Source organism: Ambystoma mexicanum, chromosome 6q, assembly GCF_040938575.1.
Source record: "Ambystoma mexicanum isolate Mex_15411 chromosome 6q, UKY_AmexF1_1, whole genome shotgun sequence".
In the NCBI taxonomy this organism is placed as follows: domain Eukaryota; kingdom Metazoa; phylum Chordata; class Amphibia; order Caudata; family Ambystomatidae; genus Ambystoma; species Ambystoma mexicanum.
The window spans coordinates 950,605,377-950,629,051 of record NC_090937.1 but is presented as its reverse complement, the minus strand read 5'-3'; positions in this window follow the sequence as shown (position 1 = coordinate 950,629,051).

The following is a 23,675-nucleotide window of genomic DNA, read 5'->3' as shown; positions in this document are numbered from 1 at the left end:
CTGTGTCCCTCTAGGACAAATGACGTGCAAAGGGGTACGCAACAAACACGGACACCCGCTGTGTGAAAAATAGCATGTGTGTGTATTTCGGGGGTGCACGGGAAGTTTCACACGTGATAGGCCTTGGGCGAGCTGGGTACTTGTATAACTGGGGTTCGCGTGAAGTCGCACATGCGATTTGATCCGGGTACATGTATTTCTGGGGTTCGCGTGAAGTTTCACACACGATTGGCCCTGTGCGAGTGGGGAACGTGTATTTATGGGGTTCGTGTAGTGTAGTTTCACACGCGATAGGCCTTGGGCGAGTGGGGTACGTGTATAACTGGGGTTCGCGTGGAGTTTCATACGCAATTGGATCCGGGTATGTTTATGTCTGGGGTGCGCGGAAAGTTTCACACGTGAAAGGGCCTGTGTGAGTGGGGTACCTGTATAACTGGGGTTCGCGTGGAGTTTTATACGCGATTGGCCCTGTGTGAGTGGGGTACGTGTATTCCTGGGGTTCGCCGGAAGTCTCACACACAATTTCAGTAGGGTACGTGTATTTCGGGGGTGCCGGGGAGTCCTACATGTGAATTGGCAGTGTGGGTCCTCACAGGTGTTCCCTCTACATCCTCCACGGCCCCTGCAGGCAGCCCACACCTCAGGGGACTACCCTGCACCCCTGGTCATGTCCCGCAGGCAGCCCATCCACCATGGGCATGCCCCCCAGCCAAGCCACATGTCACCTTGCACTACTGATCACCAAGCATGACCCCCTGCACCCCCACCCCCCAGCAGTCAGGGGCACTTGCCAGCAGGCCCCCACACATGCCCCCCAGCACCCCCACCCCCCAGCAGTGCATGGCACCTGCCAGCAGGCCCCCACTCATGTCCCCAGCACCCCCACCCCCCAGCATTGCAGGGCACCTGCCAGCAGGCCCCGACTCATGTCCCACTCATGTCCCCCTGCACCCCTACTCCCGAGCAGTCAGGGGCACCTGCCAGCAGGCCCCCACACATGTCCCACTCATGTCCCCCAGCACCCCCACCCCCCAGCAGTGCAGGGCACCTGCCAGCAGGCCCCCACACATGTCCCCCAGCACCCCCAGCAGTGCATGGCACCTGCCAGCAGGCCCCCACTCATGTCCACTCATGTCCCCAGCACCCCCACCCCCCCAGCAGTCAGGGGCACCTGCCAGCAGGCCTCCCACACATGTCCCCCAGCACCCCCACCCCCCAGCAGTGTAGGGCACCTGCCAGCAGGCCCCCACACATGTCCCCCAGCACCCCCACCCCCCAGCAGTGCAGGGCACCTGCCAGGAGGCCGCCACACATGTTCCCCAGCACCCCCACCCCCCAGCAGTGCATGGCACCTGCCAGCAGGCCCCCACTCATGTCCCCCAGCACCCCCACACCCCAGCAGTCAGGGGCACCTGTCAGCAGGCCACCACACATGTCCCACTCATGTCCCCCAGCACCCCCATCCTCCAGCAGTGCAGGGCACCTGCCAGCAGGCCCCCACTCATGTCCCACACATGTCCCCCTGCACCCCCACCCCCCAGCAGTCAGGGGCACCTGCCAGCAGGCCCCAACACATGTCCCCCTGCACCCCCACCCCCCAACAGTGCAGGGCACCTGCCAGCAGGACCCCAAACATGTCCCCAGCACCCCCACCCTCCAGCAGTCAGGGGCACCTGCCAGCAGGCCCCCCACACATGTCCCCCTGCACCCCCACCCCACAGCGGTCAGGGGCACCTGCCAGAAGCCCCCCCCACATGCCTCCCAGCACCCCCACCCCCCCATTGACAGGCACCTGCCAGCAGGCCCCCACACATGTCCCCCTGTACCCCCACCCCAGAGCAGTCAGGGGCACCTGCCAGAAGCCCCCCCCCCACATGTCCCCTTGCACCCCCACCCCCCAGCAGTGCAGGGCACCTGCAAGCAGGCCCCCACACATTTCCCCCAGCACCCCCACCCCTCAGCTGGGCAGGGCACCTGCCAGAAGGTACCCACACATGTCCCCCAGCACCCCACCCCCCAGAAGTGCATGGCACTTGCCAGCAGGCCCCCACTCATGTCCCACTCATGTCCCCCAGCACGCCCACCCCCCAGCAGTCAGGGGCACCTGCCAGCAGGCCCCCCACACATGTCCCCCAGCACCCCCACCCCACAGCAGTCAGGGCACCTGCCAGCAGGCCCCCACTCATGTCCCACACATGTCCCCCTGCACCCCCACCCCCCAGCAGTCAGAGGCACCTGCCAGCAGGCCCCCACACATGTCCCCCTGCACCCCCTCCCCACAGCAGTCATGGGCACCTGTCAGCAGGCCCCCACACATGTCCCCCCCGACAGGTCATCACACTCCAGACCCATGCCCCTCATGGCCACCCAAATCCCACCCCAGTCCAAACACCCCACATTGAATTCCCAGGGTCAATGTAGAACTATATGTAAAGTACAAATCCAGGGTCCATGAGCCTAACCATTGAAAGGAAACCTACAAAAACCCTACCTAATGAACAACTATATACAAAAAGGTGGGGCATTGTCCAAGCGCCCCAAATGAAATGAAAACCAAAAGGAAAGCTAACACTAATTAATTTCATACAATGGCAGCGGGCTAGTCCGACGGCTCACTTCCTGATTTCTTGGGCCAGGGCATCATCGAACTCCTGCTCGATGTCCCAGAGGCGGTCCTCTTCTAATGCCCCAAGGGTTTGCAGGGACGATGACATCCGGACCTCCAGGTCCCTGCAAATTGCTTCGAGGCACTCGGCCCGCCTCAGAGCCCTTTGCATGGAGTTCTCCGCCCTGACCATCATGAGCCATGCCTCTTCCGCCCGCTGCCGCTCCGCATCTATAGCATGGCCTAACCTTTCCTCAAATTACACACTGACGTGCAATTTTTTCACGTGCCGAATCACTCCGTATCAAGCTGGCCACGCGAAAACACACGGAAGACCACGGTCCTGCCCTGAAGGCCATTTTCCTGCCCCCAAGACCCCGAGCACGCTCCCACCTGCCATCTGCTGCTGCTTGCCTGTCTGCCGCCCACGTGCCCTGCTATTTGGTGCCTGCACATCAGCCATCTGCAGGGGTCCAGTTGCTGTTTCCACCCCTGCTGGAACAGAAGACTCCCGACTGGGATACCATCGCTCCACAGCCCAGCCCCAGGACACAGTTGCCCACCCACACCTGCCTCAGGGTTCGCCATGTCGGGGCTAACACCATCTGAGACCACTGGCGACTCCCAGCCAGAGGAGCAGAGGGCCACCAGCTTCAGTCAGAAGGAAGTTGGTTTCCTGGTGGAGCATGTCCTGGGGCATTATGATGCCCTCTTCGGAACATCACGCGCCAACAAGGAAGGACGGGATAGGATCTGGGACGACTTTGTGGTTGCCATCAATGCGGAGGGGGTGGCAACCCGCAACATCAAGCAAGTCAAGAAGCGCTGGGAGGACTTGAGGTCCAGGACCCTCGTAAAGGCCTGACGCCTCATGGAGGAGGGCCGGGGCAGCATGCGTACCATCCAGATGAGGGTCCTGGAATGCGTAGGCCGAGCGCTCCACGCCCAGATCCTTCAGAGGCAGATCCGTCCGGAGTTGAGCGGTAAGTGGCCAAGCATTGCTGTGTGAGACAGGGCATGTTGCAGGGTGCTGGTTGTCTGACATAGGCCATGTACCTATGTGTGTGTGCAGGGGCATCATAGTCATGCATGTGAGACCAGTAATGTGTGAACCACATGGAAGGTGCATGTGTTACAATGCAACATGCGGAGCAGCATGCGGAATGCACACATTAATGCATGCCTGTCTCTGTTAATGGACATGGATGGGGTGTGAGAGATGGGTTCTGCGGTCATGGACATGTATGTTGTCCATGTCTGTGTGTCTGACTTGCGTGTCTGTGACTTGTGAATGCCATGGATGCATGACACATGTCTGTGACAATGTTCAGATTCACTGATGCAGCCTACTCATCCTTGTATCCACTGTGTATGGGGTGTACGAGGCCAGATGGATGAAACTACGGTGCAGTGTGTGCATGTGATAGGCATGACCCATGATGCATGTGAGTTTCAAACCAGCATTGTATGTTTCAAGAGTCCCTTGGACATGTATGCTAATGTTCATAGCATGTGCCATGCCTGTTACTGCATGTGTTTTGCCTGCACTGACCCATGTGTTGTGGAGGGAAGTGATTTTTGACAGTGCCACTCATCTGCTATTGCTTCCTGTCTAGGGGACCATTGTAGAGTACCCTGATGCTTGTGTTCTATGTCTCCCTCTACACAGCGGCAAGTGATGAAGAGGGCGGAGACAGCGCTGAGGAGCAAAGCAGCGGGGATGCCCCCACCGGCCGGCGACACAAGGCCCAGTCACCCTCCCAGAATTTACCATCGTCCGGGAGTGAGGGGACTGGTGCTGTGTTTGCCACTACGGCTGCAGCGGAAGGGGTGGGTGAGCCCCCACAGGGGCTTGCAATGGCGGAAGACGGCGTGGAGCCATCCAGGTTGGTGGTTTCCACAGAGGAGGAGGAGGCCACTACTGAGTCGCAAATGTGGCCTGGTGGGGGTGGAATCACTGGTGCAAGTGGTGCAGTCCTGGGGCAAGAGGCAGCACAGGTCGCCGCGGAGGGGCCTGTGCATGTTACTGTCCCTGACCCTGTGACTGCACCACCATGCACCAGCAGGGATGCCCCATCTCAGGCCCGTCCGCAGGTAGGGGGGATGTCCATGTCATCTGACACTTCTCTACCTGCAGATGAGGGGACCCCTGGCCGTATGGAGAAGGTCCTGATTGGTGTACCGTTGCGCACGCGTGACATTTGTGATGACGTGCGTGCTTCCCGGGGGGAGCGCGCACGTCATCACGAAGAGCAGCGTACCAACGTGGCCCAGTTGGGAGTGTCCATGCTCGGGGGCTTTGTACATGTGTCGGCCACTCTGGCGGCCCTCTCCTCCTCTGTGGAGACTATGCACCAGTCGTTCTCCATGCCATCTTCCAGCCCAGATGCCACCACGGCCCGCTGTGTACCTGCCCTGACCAACGCAGCCAGCTCGGTGGGAATCCCATCCCTGCCACAGTCGGGAGTCGGAGGTCCAGCAGGGGTGGACAGCACAGCAACTGGACCCCAGCAGATGGAGGATGTGCCGGCATCATCGAGCAGGGCATGTGCACAACGGCGTCGGTGGATTCCATCAGCCTGGATGCCGTCGTGCTGGCAGAGGCAGTTGCGTCGGAGGCAGCGGCAGGCTCAAAGTGGGAGGCATAATCGCTCGGGGCAATCTACATCAGAGGGGCAGGCATCGGCCGGAGGGCAGGAGGACCCTGGAATCGGAGTGTCTTCCGTGTGGCAGCGGTTGGGCCAGCAGATAGGTGCGGAGCGGTGGCAGGCAGAGGAGGCACGGCTCACGATGGTCAGGGCGGAGAACTCCATGCGCAGGGCGCTGAGGCGGGCTGAGTGCCTCGAGGGAATTCGCAGGGAGTTGGAGGTGGACATGGCGTTATCCCTGCAAGACCTCGGGGCCAGAGAACAGACCCGCCTCCAAGACATTGAACAGGTGTTCGATGATGCCCTGGCCCATGACATCAACAAGTGAGCCTTTGGACTTGCCCGCCGCCATTGTATATAGTTCATTAGTGTTAAGTTTCATTTCTTTTTTCTTTCATTTGGGGTGCATGGACTATGCCCCACATTTATCTAGTTAGTAATTAGGTAGGTTTCATTGTAGGTTTCATTTATGTCGTTGTACATAGTTTTACAGTGGATTTTTCTCCTTCAACTTTATTTTTCTTCACCATGGAGCAATGGATATTACGCTTTTCTTTCCCTTTGGATTTGCTTTGTTGGACGGTGACTTTGGACACATTTTCATTTGGATTAATTTGGATTCTCATTTTTTTTATTTATCATTTTTTGGGACATGCTGCATTTTCATTATTATTGGCATTATTGTGTGTTTTTATTTCATCCCCTTCATTTTGACTTGAATAGAATACATTTTTGTTTCTTACTTCAATGTGTGGTCTTCTCTCATTGGTTTCATGCATGTCACAATGTGGGTTTTCTCAGTCATGTTTTGCCATTGTGTGGGTCGGACAGACTTGTACTCATGCACATACTGCTTATTTGTGATCTATCATGTAATGGGGATTTCAATTTGGAGTGGATGTAAAGCTTGGTTGGGTGTTTGGACTGGGGTGCTGTGGGGTGGGATTTGTGTGGCCATAAGAGCCAGGGATCTGGATTGTGATGACGTGTTGGCTGGGGAACATGTGTCAGGGCCTGCTGGCAGGTGCCTGTCAATGATGGGGGGTGGGGGTGCTGGGCGACATGAGTGGGACATGAGTGGGGGCCTGCTGGCAGGAGCCCCTGACTGCTGGGGGGTGGGGGTGGGGGTGCAGGTGGACATGTGTGGGACATGAGTGGGGGCCTGCTGGCAGGTGCCCCTGACTGCTGGGGGTGGGGGTGCTGGGGGACATGTGTGGGGGCCTGCTGGCAGGTGGCCCTGACTGCTGGGGGGTGGAGGTGCTGGGGGACATGTGTGGGGGCCTGCTGGCAGGTGCCCCTGACTGCTGGGGGGTGGGGGTGCAGGTGGACATATGTGGGACATGAGTGGGGGCCTGCTGGCAGGTGCCCCTGACTGCTGGGGGGTGGGGGTGCAGGGGGACATGTGTGGGACATGAGTGCGGGCCTGCTGGCAGGTGCCCCTGACTGCTGGGGGGTGGGGGTGCTGGGGGACATGTGTGGGGGCCTGCTGGCAGGTGGCCCTGACTGCTGGGGGGTGGAGGTGCTGGGGGACATGTGTGGGGGCCTGCTGGCAGGTGCCCCTGACTGCTGGGGGTGGGGGTGCAGGGGGACATGTGTGGGGGCCTGCTGGCAGGTGCCCCTGACTGCTGGGGGGTGGGGGTGCTGGGGCACATGTGTGTGGGCCTGCTGGCAGGTGCCCCTGACTGCTGGGGGTTGGGGGTGCTGGGGGACATGTGTGGGGGCCTGCTGGCAGGTGCCCCTGACTGCTGGGGGGTGGGGGTGCTGGGGGAGATGTGTGGGACATGAGTGGGGGCCTGCTGGCAGGTGCCCCTGACTGCTGGGGGGTGGGGGTGCATTTGGACATGTGTGGGACATGAGTGGGGGCCTGCTGGCAGGTGCCCCTGACTGCTGGGAGGTGGGGGTGCTGGGGGACATGTGTGGGGGCCTGCGGGCAGGTGGCCCTGACTGCTGGGGGTGGGGGTGCAGGGGGACATGTGTGGGGGCCTGCTGGCAGGTGCCCCTGACTGCTGGGGGGTGGGGGTGCTGGGGGACATGTGTGGGGGCCTGCTGGCAGGTGCCCCTGACTGCTGGGGGGTGGGGGTGCTGGGGGACATGTGTGGGACATGAGTGGGGGCCTGCTGGCAGGTGCCCCTGACTGCTGGGGGGTGGGGGTGCAGGGGGACATGTGTGGGGGCCTGCTGGCAGGTGCCTCTGACTGCTGGGGGGTGGGGGTGCAGGGGGACATGTGTGGGACATGTGTGGGGGCCTGCTGGCAGGTGCCCCTGACTTCTGGGGGGTGGGGGTGCAGGGGATATGTGTGTGAAATGTGTGGGGGCCTGACGGCAGGTGCCCCTGACCGCTGGGGGGTGGGGGTGCAGGGGGACATGTGTGGGGGCCTGCTGGCAGGTGCCCCTGACTGCTGGGGGGTGGGGGTGCAGGGGGACATGTGTGGGGACCTGCTGGCAGGTGCCCCTGACTGCTGGGAGTGCCCCTGACTGCTGGGGGGTGGGGGTGCAGGGGGACATGTGTGGGGGCCTGCTGGCAAGTGCCCCTGACTGCTGGGGGGTGGGGGTGCAGGCGGACATGTGTGGGACATGTGTGGGGGCCTGCTGGCAGGTGCCTCTGACTGCTGGGTGGTGGGGGTGCAAGGGGACATGTGAGGGGGACTGCTGGCAGGTGTCCCTGACTGCTGGGGCGTGGGGGTGCAGGGGGACATGTGTGGGACATGAGTGGGGGCCTGCTGGCAGGTGCCCCTAACTGCTGGGGGGTGGGGTGGAGGGGGACATGTGTGGGACATGAGTGCGGGCCTGCTGGCAGGTGCCCCTGACTGCTGGGGGGTGGGGGTGCTGGGGGACATGTGTGGGGGCCTGCTGGCAGGTGGCCCTGACTGCTGGGGGGTGGAGGTGCTGGGGGACATGTATGGGGGCCTGCTGGCAGGTGCCCCTGACTGCTGGGGGTGGGGGTTCAGGGGGACATGTGTGGGGGCCTGCTGGCAGGTGCCCCTGACTGCTGGGGGTTGGGGGTGCAGGGGGACATTTGTGGGGGCCTGATGGCAGGTGCCCCTGACTGCTCAGGGATGGGGGTGTTGGGGGACATGTGTGGGGGCCTGCTGGCAGGTGCCCCTGACTGCTGGGGGGTGGGGGTGCTGGTGGACATGCGTGGGAGTCTGCTGGCAGGTGCTCCTGACTGCTGGGGGGTGGGGGTGCTGGGGGACATGTGTGGGACATGGGTGGGGGCCTGCTGGCAGGTGTCCCTGACTGCTGGGGGGTGGGGGTGCAGGGGGACATGTGTGGGACATGAGTGGGGGCCTGCAGGCAGTTGCCCCTGACTGCTGGGTGGTGGGGGTTCAGGGGGACATGTGTGGGACATGAGTGGGGGCCTGCTGGCAGGTGCCCCTCACTGCTGGGGGGTGGGGGTGCAGGGGGGGACATGGGTTGGTGATCATATTGCAACGTGACATGTGGCTTGGCTGGGGGGCATGCCCATGGTGGATGGGCTGCCTGCGGGACATGACCAGGGGTGCAGGGTAGTCCCCTGTGGTGTGGGCTGCCTGCAAGGGACATGGAGGGGGTAGAGGGGACACCTGGGAGGACCCACACTGCCAATTCACGTGTAGGACTCCCCGCGCAACCCCGAAATACGCATTCCCCGCTCTGACAGCAACATTGCGTGTGAAACTTCATGCACAGCCCAGTAATACACGTACCCTACTCCAATCGCGTGTGAAACTTCCCGCGCACCCCTGAAATACACATACCCAGCCCAATCGCATGTGAAACTTCCTGTGCACCCCCGAAATACACATACCCAGGCCAATCGCATTTGAAACTTCCCGCGCACCCCTGAAATACACGTACCCAGGCCAATCGCATGTGAAACTTCCCATGCACCCCTGAAATACACGTACCCAGCCCAATCGCGTGTGAAACTTCCTGCGCACCCCGGAAATACACGTACCCAGGCCAATCGCGTGTGAAACTTCCCGTGCACCCCTGAAATACACGTACCCAGGCCAATCACGTTTCCCGCGCACCCCTGAAATACACATACCCAGCCCAATCGCGTGTGAAACTTCCCACGCACCACTGAAATACACGTACCCAGGCCAATCGCATGTGAAACTTCCCGCGCACCCCTGAAATACACGTACCCAGCCCAATAGCGTGTGAAACTTCCCATGCACCCCTGAAATACACGTACCCAGGCCAATCGCGTGTGAAACTTCCCACGCACCCCTGAAATACACGTACCCAGGCCAATCGCATGTGAAACTTCCCGCGCATCCCCGTAATACACGTACCCCACTTGCACAGGCCCTTTCGCGTGTGAAAGTTTCTGCGAACCCCGTAATACACGTACCCTGCTGAAATCGCGTGTGAAACTTCCCGCGAACCCCAGTAATACACGTACCCCACTCGCAAAGGCCCTTTCGCATGTGAAACTTCACGTGCACCCCAGTAATACACGTTCCCCGCTTGGCGTTTGCTGTTTGGCAGCCCTGTAAACTGGTCCAGGGTTAGCGCAGCCCTTTGCACTCAATTGGGAATTTTGATGGCTTTTCCTTGCGCAAGGGCATTCTTGGGGGCGTAACTGGCGCTGCTGCAGGGTCGCTGCGCCACTCTGCGCCATGGCTGGTTTTGGATGCTAAAATACATGAATACGCTGTGCGCGGAAATCGATTTTAGCGCACGCGACTGGTGCAGACATTCATGTGCGCCAGCCGCGTGTGCCACTTTTGTGCGAAATTCTATGAATTACCCTGTAAATGTATGTAGCGTACACCTTTCAGGTCATCACCTCCTTTTGGCAGTCTCTGGCAATGTTCTTAGCAATGTGTTGTGTGACTAATCCAAGGATGTCGTCCCTTCTCATGAGGCCAGGGTGGTCTGGCGACAGTCTAATAGTCCACCTCGGGTGATGCATCCAGGATCACATGGGGAGGGATATCCCCTGTGGGTTGAGGGATGACAGTCAAGGAGAGACAGCCAATATACTACCTTCATCAACCTCCTATCCTCCCCAGAGATCTGTAATACCATATCAACCCATGTATGTATGTATGTATGGAAGGTAGAGCCGTTCACCCCTTTACATAGCACTGGGATTTGGAAGAAAAGAAGCTGCACACTTGACTGAAAATCTGACTGCACTGGGACGAAGGAGAGCGAGACTGAGCATATGGAGAATGATGATATCTACACTTGCATGCTCAATTTAGGCAGAGTTATGAAGATCAACTAGCGGGACCAAGGTGAACGGTCCAGAATATCACAGATAGTCAGTTTCAATCGGACAATGAAAAGTGAAGAAGGACTGCATATGGGAAACATTCATCCCTGCAGGAACAGCACGAGCTGGCACGTGCAACTGGTAGACTGTGAGAGCTACAGGGCGCGAGACAGAACCTCGAAGCTGATCCCAAGAAGGGGAGCAAAATGGCAAGTGGACAGATGAAGTCTGAAGGTGTTCCTGAGATCAGGGGAACGAGGATGCTTCCCCAAAGCAGATTGGTCTGGCAGAGCCTCCAGAGACCTGCGGAAGAGCAGCAGAACACCATGTATCCCAAGGTTTCTACGCAGAGCAACAGACGTAGTGGAAGCCCTTGTTAAGCAGAAATAAGGTACGCTCCTGGGCAGAATGAAAGATTTGCAGAAAACAGTTGAGTCTGGTTCTCACACCCACACGTCAGTATCATAAGTCACAGTGTCTGGTGAAGGATAAACCAGGGTGACTGTGTTTAAAGGAAACTTTGCCAGCAGTACTACTTGGCAGGTGAGTAAACCAGGTCTACTTGAAAAAGTTACACAGGAAGCATTGAGTTGAAGAGTCACATTTACACATCCGTTCTTCATCTTCAAAGTCCCAGTACATGGTTGAAGAATGAAACCATTAACTGGGTAGAAGAGAAAAGGGAATCAACCGTGACTGATAAAAGGTGTGAGCATCTAAGTTTCATACCCACAGGACCTGGAAGAGAAGTACCCAGACAGACTGTGAATACCAGCAGAAGACAACTAGGAGAAGGGAAGCATTTCCACAGAGGTCTTTGTCTACAGGGAAGTAGTCCAAAAAAGAAGAGATTCACAGCACCTGGGAGAAACAAATCATTTTAGCTTTGAAGGAAGTAGAGAAACCACGGGTAAAGAAACACTTCCTCTAACCTTGTGTGAACTGGCAAGCAAATATAAAGAAGGGGAAGATGTTCTTGTTAAAAGCATAAAGCTGCTCCTGCTCCAGAACTACCTCCCAGATTGACCATAAATTCTAGAGAACCCAGCATTGCTGCTCTGCTCATCAATAAATGCAAATAAATCAGTAAATATGTGCATGCTGTATTACATTGACAGGATGTAGGTGGTAAAATAGCTCAGTGGGTTGATGCACTAGCTGCATCCCACTGGAGTCAACTCATGTTTTCACCTCACTGAAAGCAATCAAATGAGTGCCATTGAGAAGTTCTTCGAAATATTTGTTGATTACAATAATGTTAAGAAGTTGCAGCATTGTGTCATGACATGCTAAAAACAATGTCATTTTTTAACATACATACTTTTATATTTAATTCTGGTGGATAGTTGGCAAAGCAGCACTTCTTTAAACAGGCTGAGAAAGGCATTTTGTTTTCATTCATTAGGAACATTGAAAGGAAATGTGTTCTGAGATGTGTTCAACATTAAGGACCTCTTAATTATAATGCATGAAGTAGGCACAGCATTTGAGCAAGTGTGCTTGGGGGAGACTACAAGGTAAATATCTGGGTGAAATGAGCAGGGATTCTAGCCCTTCACCAGACCAATGCTCGGCATACGTCTTCTTGCCCTGCCCCGACAGTCAGATTTCCCTGCAGGCCACTGAGCACAGCACCTGAGCATGGTAGAGTGAGTTTGAGGCACCCCTCAGCCTGACAATCAGAATGCAAAGCAAGTCAAATGGCTGACTGAGGACCAACATTTAAAGTAGTCCTTTCAATGAACAAAAGGCTCTTTACTCCAATAGTCCTTTGCTGTCGCTTATGGTAATTGACACACTGTCTAACCCTTCTCCCTATTCTGCCAACTCACAGATACTTGTTTTGCTGCACATGGGATTACATGTACTCAAGCGAGAGAACTAGTGAAATAAAACCTTTATGCAATAGGCCAATGGTGGAAGTGCAGTGTTGCAGGTTGTTTTGCCTTGACTGCATGTTATTCAGTGTGCACATCTTCTCAACGTAAAATGGAGCAGATCCCTCCACAGTAGCCAATGCCCTCTTGCACTGCAACCAATACAACTGAGTCCCATGATAAATATGGTACAGCTTTCACAAAGTCACTCACATTACTGTTCCCCCCCTCCCTCCAGCACTTGTCAGGCCTAGTACGGTAGGCGCCTGTCTGTTTCCATTTCCTTCCCACTCTCCCCCCTCCCTTCCTTATGTATGTGTTAGCTTTTGCTCTGAAATGGAGTACAATAGTTAATTTCACATCCTTGCTGTTCATGGCATGTAAGAATGTCATTGTATTTTCCCTTGTTCCCTCCCTTGCCTTGAAGTGCTTTGAAACACATTATGTATAGGCGCTATATAAATAAACTATCATATCACATAGTGGCCATCTCTGTGCCTGAACACAATGCTCTGTTTAAACTAGTCAGGTCTGCTAGTAATTGAATTGTCAACTAATTCTATTTACTATTCACTTGCAACAAAATGCTCATTCCAGTGCCTGCAAAGACTGCAGTCTTCCAAAGGACCCTCCACTGCACAGCACTTCAAAGCCATAACAATGTCAGTAGGCACTATACAAATATCGAATAACGTAACAACATTTTGTATTTATTATGAATATTTGTAAGGCACATATTCAACAAATGGTGTGTCCAGGTGCTACAAGTCAAAGAGGGGAGGGGATAGGGGACAACATAAAACAATAACAGTCCTACTAGGACTTGTGCCATTTGGATCATGCAAGTGCAGTAAAGAGAGGTTTAAAGAGCAGAAATGCACAGGGACCTCAGAGCACTTCACATGCAAACACACCAACACCAGCTAACACAAACTCAAGCCACATACACACACAACCCATTCGAGCACTGTATATACACACCAACCCAATTTGCAATTCACATCCACACTGCTCAGCACAGCTCACAAACGCCATCCCACTGGACTTCAAACCCACACTACTATGTACACATACCATCAATTGCAATGCAGACATGCATTATGATCCCAGCACTCCCCTGTACTCGCACCATCCTCACACTGTACACATGTGCATATCCCATACACTGTTCTACACTGCACCATCCCCAAACTGCAGAAATAGACAGAGCTCTTCACACATTTCCCCCACCATGCACTCACATCATCCCCACACCGCATGCATGCTCACTGTCTCATAACTGCTCTGCACATACTGCCTGTAGCAATGCATACCGACACACAGAGCCTCTTGCACTGCATACATGCTAATAAACTGCCCCACTATTGTACGGTACACACAAAATCACCCTCACCACCAGACACATTATCCCCAGTACTGCAATGTACTGTACACAGACACACATCCACAGCACTGTACATATACTGCCCCGGCACTGCACACACATATTGGCCAAGCACCTCACACAGAAAACTGCCCATGCATTGCACAGTCAGCACTGCAGCACTTATTCAACATGGTTTCAGCACTAACCTTCATGCACACAACTCCATCACTGCATATGCACACACACAGACACACATGCACACACTACCCACGTACTTCATGAACACAATAAACAGTACTGCACAGACCGCCCTAAAGCCCTGTGCACACACCACTCTCAAAATTGCTCTGCAAGTGCACACACACACTATTCCAACACTGCATAACACACTATGATGCACACAGTACCACTGCACTACACACAAATACAGACACACACACACTCTTAGACACACACACACAGACACACACAGACACAGACAGACAGACAGACACACACACACACACACATCCCCCTACAGAATGTGTATGTGCAGTGCTAACTGGGCATACTGAAGTCTGGACTTACTGTGCTGGTGTTCATAATGCTATAGTGGCTTTGCTGTGATAACTACCATTAATGGAATGTGGCTTTACTGTAATACCTTGGCATGTTTGAATCCACCATTGCTTATGATAACTTGGCATATTGGTATATAGTCTTTCTGTTCTAAGTGGTCATAATGGAACCTGCCAACGATGTCCGAATTGGAAGTGATATAATCTTGTGCTTCTATGTTAACTAGACCATGGAATCTGGTAATGCCTGGGCATTATGGTGATTGCCACTGCTATATTTATTTTGCATATCCTTGCAAATGGAGTGAGTACCTGGGCATTGCATGCTCATGGTGCAAGAACCTGTTGTATTGAAGGCAACAGCTGGTAATGGTACGAGTACCATGGATTTAAATAAGTGAACCTTGAAATGGTGAGTACCGGGGCTTTTAAAGTCATAATCTGATATGGGTAGCAAGATAGGGTACATGGTTTGAGTACCAGAGCCACATTGTGGTACTCCCTGGGCTCATGATGGAAATATCTGAAAATTAGCATTAGTACCTAGAGTTAGATGGCAATGTCTATAAAATGCTGAACACACTGTTGGCTTCATCAGTGCTTGTTCTAAGTGGAGTCTTAAGTGTTACAGGAGGCATGGTAATGAGTAATTGGATCTGGGAAACTTAATTGTGGTCATTATCAATGTATATGTGCCCCTCTCAAATCCTCCTCCAGCCATATCTTCTTTTACCACCAGTCTCACTCTAATTTGTTAACAACTCTCCTAATGTGCACTCCCTTCTTTCTCTCTCCTCCTATCCCACCTTCTGATCCTTTCCATTTAATTCTTCCACTGACTTGAGAGAAGCTCTGAAATGATTGTGAAATACCCAGTAATTAATTATGTCCTTCTCTCTGCACACTTAACAATCTTATCAAGTGTCCACAAGTATTCTTCATTCTCAGAACTGGAAGACATTTTTCAGAAGGATTCTTCCCTCAGAAAGAGCTTTCTTTGCACAGGTGAAGCAACAGCGGATGCACTTAACAATTCCAGCTTCTTCCTCTGTGGATGAGAAGCTTCAGTTCTTTGCAAAGACTGCATACCTTACCACATTTAACTATGCCTGAGAAAATACTGAATCGTGTTGCTTAGTGCAATATAAGAGAATGTGGTTCAGGAAGAAATACAAGCAAAGCAAAGGAATTTGCCATGCCTACTAAACCACACAAAAACAAAAACATGAACACATGTTCATTATCATCACTGGCTAGGAAATAGTTGACTCATTTCACTCTATGGTACCCCTCCAAAAAGAGGTATTGACGGAGGGGCAAACAGCATTGCAGTCAAGGAAGTGAAATTGTGATGATTTATCTAGATGGAATGTATGCATCATACATAAATGTATTTCTGACTTGTGTTGGTTACTACCATTGTAAATAAATCAACGTGTGTTTTGTAGTACACGTGTATGAAAACAAAAAATATATTGTGAAATACAACATATTTTGTTGTTTAGGTTATTGTTTATGCATAGGTGAGATTCTTTTTCAATAACCATATCAACAGACACCACACTCTGATTGTTTTGTAATTGTCAATGATGTGAGCATGTGAATGGTGTGAGGATGAGTCTTTCTTTATCACCTCTCACTCACCATGTGTGTTTGCCATTATTTTTAGTGAGTTTCCACCAGTAGTGTACTGTAAGTGCTCTGGAGGCTAGGACACTGAACCTTCCCCAGCTGTGGCATGCCAATGCAGCAGAAATCCCACTTTCTGAGTTCCTCCAAATATACCACCTTAGTAACATATGGCATCAGCAGAAAAGTGGCTTTCTCCAATGATATATTGTTAGTGATATAAACTTCCAAATTATTTTTTGTAGCAGTAGCTCCAGAAAGTATATTTTGAAAATATATTTGGATCATTTGATTGCTGAATGTAAAATAGATTTTGGGGACCACTTTAAGCTCCCTCTTGTGCCAACCTTTACAGAAGTCCAGCTTTGCAGGAAGAGATCTCAGAACTTCATTCAAATGTTGTTTTTCTACATTTGTTGCATAAACGTTATGTCACCCTATTTAAAATATCCTTTACGTCCAAAAAACAGTTGATCAAAACCCCAATATCAAAGCCCTCTCACTACAACTACATTGAGATGTTCAAAGAGATTAAGAGAATTTTGTTTCCTTCTTGCAAGATTTCAAATGTTTGAAGTTAGTTTAAGCCGTGCACAGAAGCTTTCTTTCTAACTGTTTGGATGAAATCAGCTTTAAATATTGTGTAATAGATAAGAAATCTACAGAATATTTAAAGTGTAACTGTGTTTTTAAAACTGACATTATTTGTTCTTTCTTAAAATAAATCGTTCAAAATATTTGTTTATAGGGGCATCAATGCTTCTGCACTTTGCCCTACATCATTTGGATTGAGTTGTGTCTGTACAAAGTCACCAAGGTGTCCTCTCTCCCTCCCAAAATGGTGTGCATCACCTACGCCTGTGGCCCTAGGAATTACATTATTATAACTCAGGATTTGTCTTCCGTAAAGTCACAGTCATATCATACCCAAACTTGCCAGGTTACGCTGTATGATAAGATCAGAATTAGGTGTTGATCGTTAACTTAAAATTGCAATGTTTCAATTAGGACATAGGTTTTGACTAAATCAATAGTTTTGCTCTCATTACATTAGGTGGACTGCTACCAACTGAAAAATGTTTAATGATGAGATTGAAGGTTTCCTTAATTCCACCACTTCATTAGAAACAATGGAGGTCATAAACTCACTCTGTGTTTTACTTTAATTTCTAATAATATACAAGACTTCCAGGTGAAAGTGAGCTCTAAACAAGTATTTACTAAACGTCCTCATACATTTGATGTTTGGGTACAACAAAAATCAAGAACTACATACAGGCGTGAGACACATCATAAAAGAATCCATTTCAAACATGATAATATGATTGAGGAAACAAGAATTGTATGCCAATGATATGAGAATTGGCTGAAAAGTTATAAATATAGTCTGCTACAGAAGGATGGAGAAACCAAGTCACAAGCTATCTCAATGGAACATGCAAGTTCTAGTCTTGCATTAATACAAAAGGATGCATTCAGTCAGAAATGTAATGTAACACAATATCGGAGGCAACATAGGGTAATCACTTTGACCATCCATATAGGAGCCCATAATTTTGCCCTATTGCCTTCATGAGTTCATTTGACTAGGCAATTCATTTTTGCTTTGAGGACATTGGTGACCCTATTAGAAAGTCTTTAAATTCCAGCCCAAATTGACTTAGAAATTAGACATTAAAAAGAGATTTAGACACATGGGATTATATTTTGTATATTTGTTTAGCAATATTATGCCCTCCAAAATGAATCCAGATACTTGTAAACTTTCTATTATCATCCTCCTTTACAAAAAGGGTGATGGGGAAAATCCTCTCAATTATAGACCAATAGCCCTAGTGGACACTGACAGCAAAATGTTTGCATCTCTCATTCTCAGAGAATTGAAATCTTGGGCTGTCCACTTTGGCCGACTGACCACATTTCATACCTGATTTAGAAGAGGAGTTATCACCTTAAATGGTTTCATCCTAGATGCTCTCCAGCAGCGGGCTGACAAAAAAAACATTCTATTGTGGTTTCTCGCCAGCATAGTTATATCACTGGCCTTTGACACCAGAAATATATCCCTTCTTTGGACCAAATTCTCACAGATCCCTGAGGATTACTGAACATCCTGATATATCTACATTTAGACACTAGGCCAAACCACCCGGCATCTCAAATACAGAGCTTCTCATGTGTAATAGCTTGAACAGGAATGCGTCCTAGCTCCATGCCTCTTCAATGTGTAAATTGCTGAAATGGCCAAAGCCCTGACTGGAGCCTCATTTGTTGCCCCTTATCTGGGTTCATTAAGGCTATGTTGTCTGGTTTACACAGATTACATCATATTCCTGGATCATACTCAGGTGGGCCTAAAGCACCTCATTAATGCTTTTCATCACTGCATACTGTGTAATTATTTATTGATACATTCTAAAAATACCACAATTATCAGATTCTCCAAAACAACTAAAAATGCAATAGGGTTTACTTGCCCAAATGTTTCTGCCCACTAAAGAAATAAGATAGCTGGGCTTTGATGCGAAAGGCACTCCATAAAAGACTGATCTCCACTGAATTGAAGGAAATATCATTACTGTTGTGCTCTGAAATGAATAGGATGAGCAGGTCCTATTGAAGATTAAACATGTTCCTTTTAATTATTATTATTTTTGTATTATTATGTATTTGGTTTACAGCAAACCTTTCAAAAGAAAACAAGAAAACACCTTTTTAATATGTCACAATTTACAATTCATCTTTGTCCTTCTCAATTTTGTCCAATCATCTGCTCCTTCAATACGGAGTTCATCAGTTCTCCAGCACTTTCCCTATCACACTAGTCTTTCGTTTGATTGACTTAGAACATTGTACCATTTGCTGTTTCCCCTTCGTTTTTCTAGTTGAGGGTTAATAGTGTTTCTTCAAGAAATGTCATTACAGCTAGGATCATGTGTATTTTTCCTCCAATCCTCAGCATCTCCCACCACTTTTGGGTAAATAGGGAGGATGTCTCTTTCACAAAATGGGTGAGATACTTTGTTCTCATATTTCGCAGCTGACTGCATTGAATTGTCACATGAAATAAGATTTCTAGAGTATGTCCATCTTTACAGAATCGACACCAGGGTGGGTGCAATGGCTGTGAGTTTCTGAATTGGAGCACATCAGCCGTGTGCTGGATGTTGAGTCGAAACCTCATGAATAGATCTCTATAATGATGTGATGGCAATTTGGACAGATAGGAAAGCACACTGTATAGCTTTCATCTTTCCATCTTATGTGTGATAGTCAACTTGTATTTCAGTCTCTGATATTGGGTACATATTCAGTCATATTCTTTTAGTCTCTTTTTGACCGCATTTGGATTGTGATCAGCTTCTCAAGGGTTGCCTCAATTGTCATTAGGGCACAGTTTTGTTGCCACTTTTTAATCATTGGGTCATTGCTCAGCCTTCCTGATTTTCTAACGATCTCCAATGACGGGATATCATCAGACATCCTTGTTTTCCTCCACAGAGATATTGTTTTCCAAAGAACAGTGGATTCCATTGGTTGGAGTGCAAGTTCATATATGAGTGAGGCTATCGGGAGACTGTTCAGCAGCCTTAAAACACCTCTCCAAAATGTACCTTCCAGAAGCCACCAAATTTGCCATGGTAAATTCAGGGTGGTGCCTGCGCCCTAATTGATTATCGGTAAAACCTTGTGTTTTTAAAAGATTATCACTGGTGTTAGCGTGTAAGCTCTGTATCATTTTAATAAGGCTTGTGCCTGTGATTTTAGTATAACATTCCATTCAGCATCAAGTCTTCTCCCTACCGAGGCTTCCACGTATAGGCTCCCTATCTTTCCCAAGGGCGCTTTGCAAGGCTTCCTAATTCCATAATGTATGTTTTCTTCATGTTTATCTTTAGGTCATTGTCAGTCATATATTGTAAGATGGTGTTCAATCTGCACTGTAAGCCTATAGGGTGTTTGTCAATAAAGACCAGATCATCTGCATAGAGGATCCAGGGGATGCCTTTATCTTGTATCTTCACAGGAATGCTATGAAATCTTTTTGGGAGTTTTGCATGTCTGATATATAGAAGTTAAATTGGATTGCTGTTAATGGACAGTCCTACTTTAAACCATGATGTGTAGATTTCCTTTGTCATTTCCCTATTCTTTGATAGTCTCACTTCATCCGTTGTATCTAAATACATAGCTTTGATTGCGTTCAGCAGGTCATCAGGAAATCCCACGTATGAAGCTTGCTCCATAGTTTCTCTCTGTTTACACAATGAAACACCTGCTCCATATCAATTAAGGCTAGTTCAATTGCGTTGAGTTTTAATATGTTCAGGATGAAAAGATTTAAGGATGTTTCAATTCCCTTAACAAATCCAGTTTGCCTACTTTCTAGCCTGCCATTCCGCTTTGCCCATTCATTGAGGACACGTAACAGAACAGGACCAAATATTTTACCCATGATGTCTAAAAGTGCTATTGTGCGGTAATTCCAAGGGTCTTCCCTTTTCCCTTTTTTAAAGATGGGAATTATAATTGCACACTTCCAGGTGGATGGAATCACTCTGATGTGTTTAATTTGTTTGAAAAACAGGAGGATGAATTTCGCCCGTTGCTCACTATGTTCCTTCAGCATGATGTATGTCAGACCATCAGGGCCCGAGCATGGTATGGATTTAGTTTTTTTAATTGTGGTTTTGATGTCCGACAGTGAACACTCAATCTCCCAGGAGTCTTTCATTGTCAAGTAATGGCCTGCTTCGATGGTAGGCACTGGAGGAAATAGCTTTGTAAAATTAGCTATCCATGAGTCTTCTGTTACATTCAGACTTGTAGGGCTGCTTGAAACCTTCCATTGTTATTAATAAGCTCCGATAGACCACTAGTATTCTTATTAACAATAGCCATTAGCATTAATTCCGCATCATGTTGGGCTCTTAACGCTTTAGTCGCAATTAGCCAGTTTTTGTATTTATGTTTTCTTTTTCATATGCAAGTACATCCCTTGGTCTTTCTTTGCAATTATTTTTCTCAGGTCTGCGCGGAGCAATTCTTTTGCTTCAACAACTTCTGAATTGCTTAGAGGTCGAGGAGCAAAAGATGTCTTATAGTCCAGGATATTGTGTTCTTTAAAGGAATCTAGGATCCATACATACTCTGAGCTCTCCCTGTTCTTTTTGATTTGCTTGTCTAATGAGTTAGTCATTATAATTATATCTCAGGGCTTCAATTTATTTCTTCCTAGTACTACCTGCAACTTGCAGTCATCCTATTCTCATGTCTCCTGATTGAGATGGTGCAACATATTTCAAGGAGATTATGATCACTAGCCGGCATCTGTCTAATTTGAAACGTTGACACCAATTGTAGGAAGTGTAGGGATCAAATTAATTATCTATGCAAGCAGATACACCTCCATTGTGCCATGTGCACATTAAAGGAATATCTCCTACGGTCTGTGCATTCAGCATATGGAGCTCATGGTTTGTGGTTTCGTCTATGTGCATGGTAAGCCAGGGACTCTTTGTTGATGATCAATCCTTGTTCATCTAAAAGGTGCATATTTAGGTTGCCACACACCAAAATGTGGGGATTGTTGTGCACTATGCGTGTAGCATCCACCAGGTCCGTTATTTCATTAATGAACAGATCGTAAGTATGTTTATCAACACTGTTGTACACGTTACAGATGGCAATCGTCATGTGCTCAGGCATATAATCTTTGACTTTTTCGATCGTCACCAGTTGTACATATGGATTCGGGTTCTGGACGTGGTTCACAGTTAGACCTCTGTATCTCTTCACAGCGATGATTGAACCTGAAAAGGGTCTACCCCTTTCTCCTTATTTCGCTTGATGCAAGTAACAGTCATATCCATCAAATACAGGAATGTCCCTCAACCAGGTTTCCCGGAAACACAAGACATTGTACTTTTCTAGCTCCTGGTTGCCACTGTTAAAAATATGTGTAAAACAACATTTATTCCAAGAACCAATCATTAGACAGTCCTTCTCTCCCACATCTTGGCTCTAATGATTTAAGGAGGGTGATTAAATTAGAGCCTTTGTCAGCCAAGACCAGTCTTCATCCTTTTGAACCATGCTATCGCACCCTGATTGTTTTGATTGAGCGGCCAGATACTGCATCTGTTGTTTAATACTAATTCTCAACAGGGGGTATCTTATCATCTCTGCTCCCTTGTATTGCCCTTCAGTGGCCTGCACAAGGTGATGGCCATCTGGTGTTGTGGTGAAGCTTGCCTTGATTCTTTCCTTTGGCCAGGTTTTATTTGTTTGTTCTTTGTAGTTCAAAATTTCACAACCAAGCTTTGGGAAATCCACCACCCTCTCTGGCGGCGCCTGTTTCACTAAAATTGAATTCAGGTGAAGAATCAACCAGTCCAATATTGTTTAGTTAATAAATGGAACAATCTTTATATTGTCTGATGTTATATATCTCAAGTAAGGACTGTGGTGGAGTAGTTTCAGGACAGTTCTGCAAGTTAGAATAAAGTCATCCCTTGATTGAATAATTCTCTCTATGGCTATTAAATTGCCAATTTTCGGCATGGAGGATGTCACTCCATGTCTTTGTGCGTGTCTTCAATTCTTTAAAATCACTTTTGAAAGGAAGTGGGGTGTCAACATGCTTTCGCAGCGTCCCATTCCACCTTCCTTTGAGTGTCACAAAGCCAGTTCTTGAGTTAGAATGGATAAAAGAGCACCTCAGGTTCGCCACTGGTGAGCTGGATGAGGACAGGTCTCCTTTGGTTGGCCGATTAGGTGAACAATTGAACGTGGCAGAGGACACTGGTTCCGTCTGTTGTATGTCCTCCTGATCTTTGTTATCATTTATTACTTCCAACAAGTAAGTGAGGTTGTCTTGATCTAACGTGCAGTCAGATATCAGGCTCATCACTGTTGTTTACAAATATTACAACTTGGTCGACAAATCGATTATGCTGTGGAATTGTGACAAAGTTAGCTTTGCTCTTTGTCGAATGATTCAAGTATTACTTTACAGGTGGAATTTTTATGTTCCTTTTTGTTTTCTTTATCTTTTGTCAGCTAGCTCTGGTTAGCAGTATGGGATCTTCTTTAGTGGTCTTGTGAAATATTGCAAATCATTTATCTCCCGTTTTAGCAGGTAGACGTTTTTGTAATCATCAGGGAGAGGCTAATTTATCGCTGATGTTAGATTTGATGCATCGGCTGTGGCTTGCAGAATCGAGGAATTGCTAAAAGGTTTTTCTCAATGTATACCTTGTTTGTTAGTACTCCCTGTGGCAATATTGTCCCTAGTTTCTAGTTCCTCATTGCCTCTTTTTGTCTCTGGGAATCAATGATGCATCCATTTACAGATTTATAATACAGCAGTCATCATAATTGGATTTGTTGCATTCCTCGTGTCTTGCCAGATCACATAGCCTATTTTGATAAATCAAGGAGTTTTCTGCCTCTTTGTCTAGCCTCTCATGAACTCTGGATGTAAAGGTTTGAAGTCTGTATTTGTAAGAATGGGATAATCCAGTTGAATCAGTTTGGTATGATTTATGGCCAGACGTGTCATATAGTTTGGTGAATGGTGCAATTGAGATTGTGAGCGCTGCCACCATAGTATTGTGTAACATGGCAAAAGCTTCTGGCAGTAGGTGTACCATTTGATTTTAATCCTCTCGCACAAAAACAGAGTCATGGTCAAGGGACGACTTCCAGTCTGCATAAACTCGACTTTTTCCATCCACAGTCTCTACCATCTCTGCATGGACGTCTTCCAAGTTGATTCTGGAT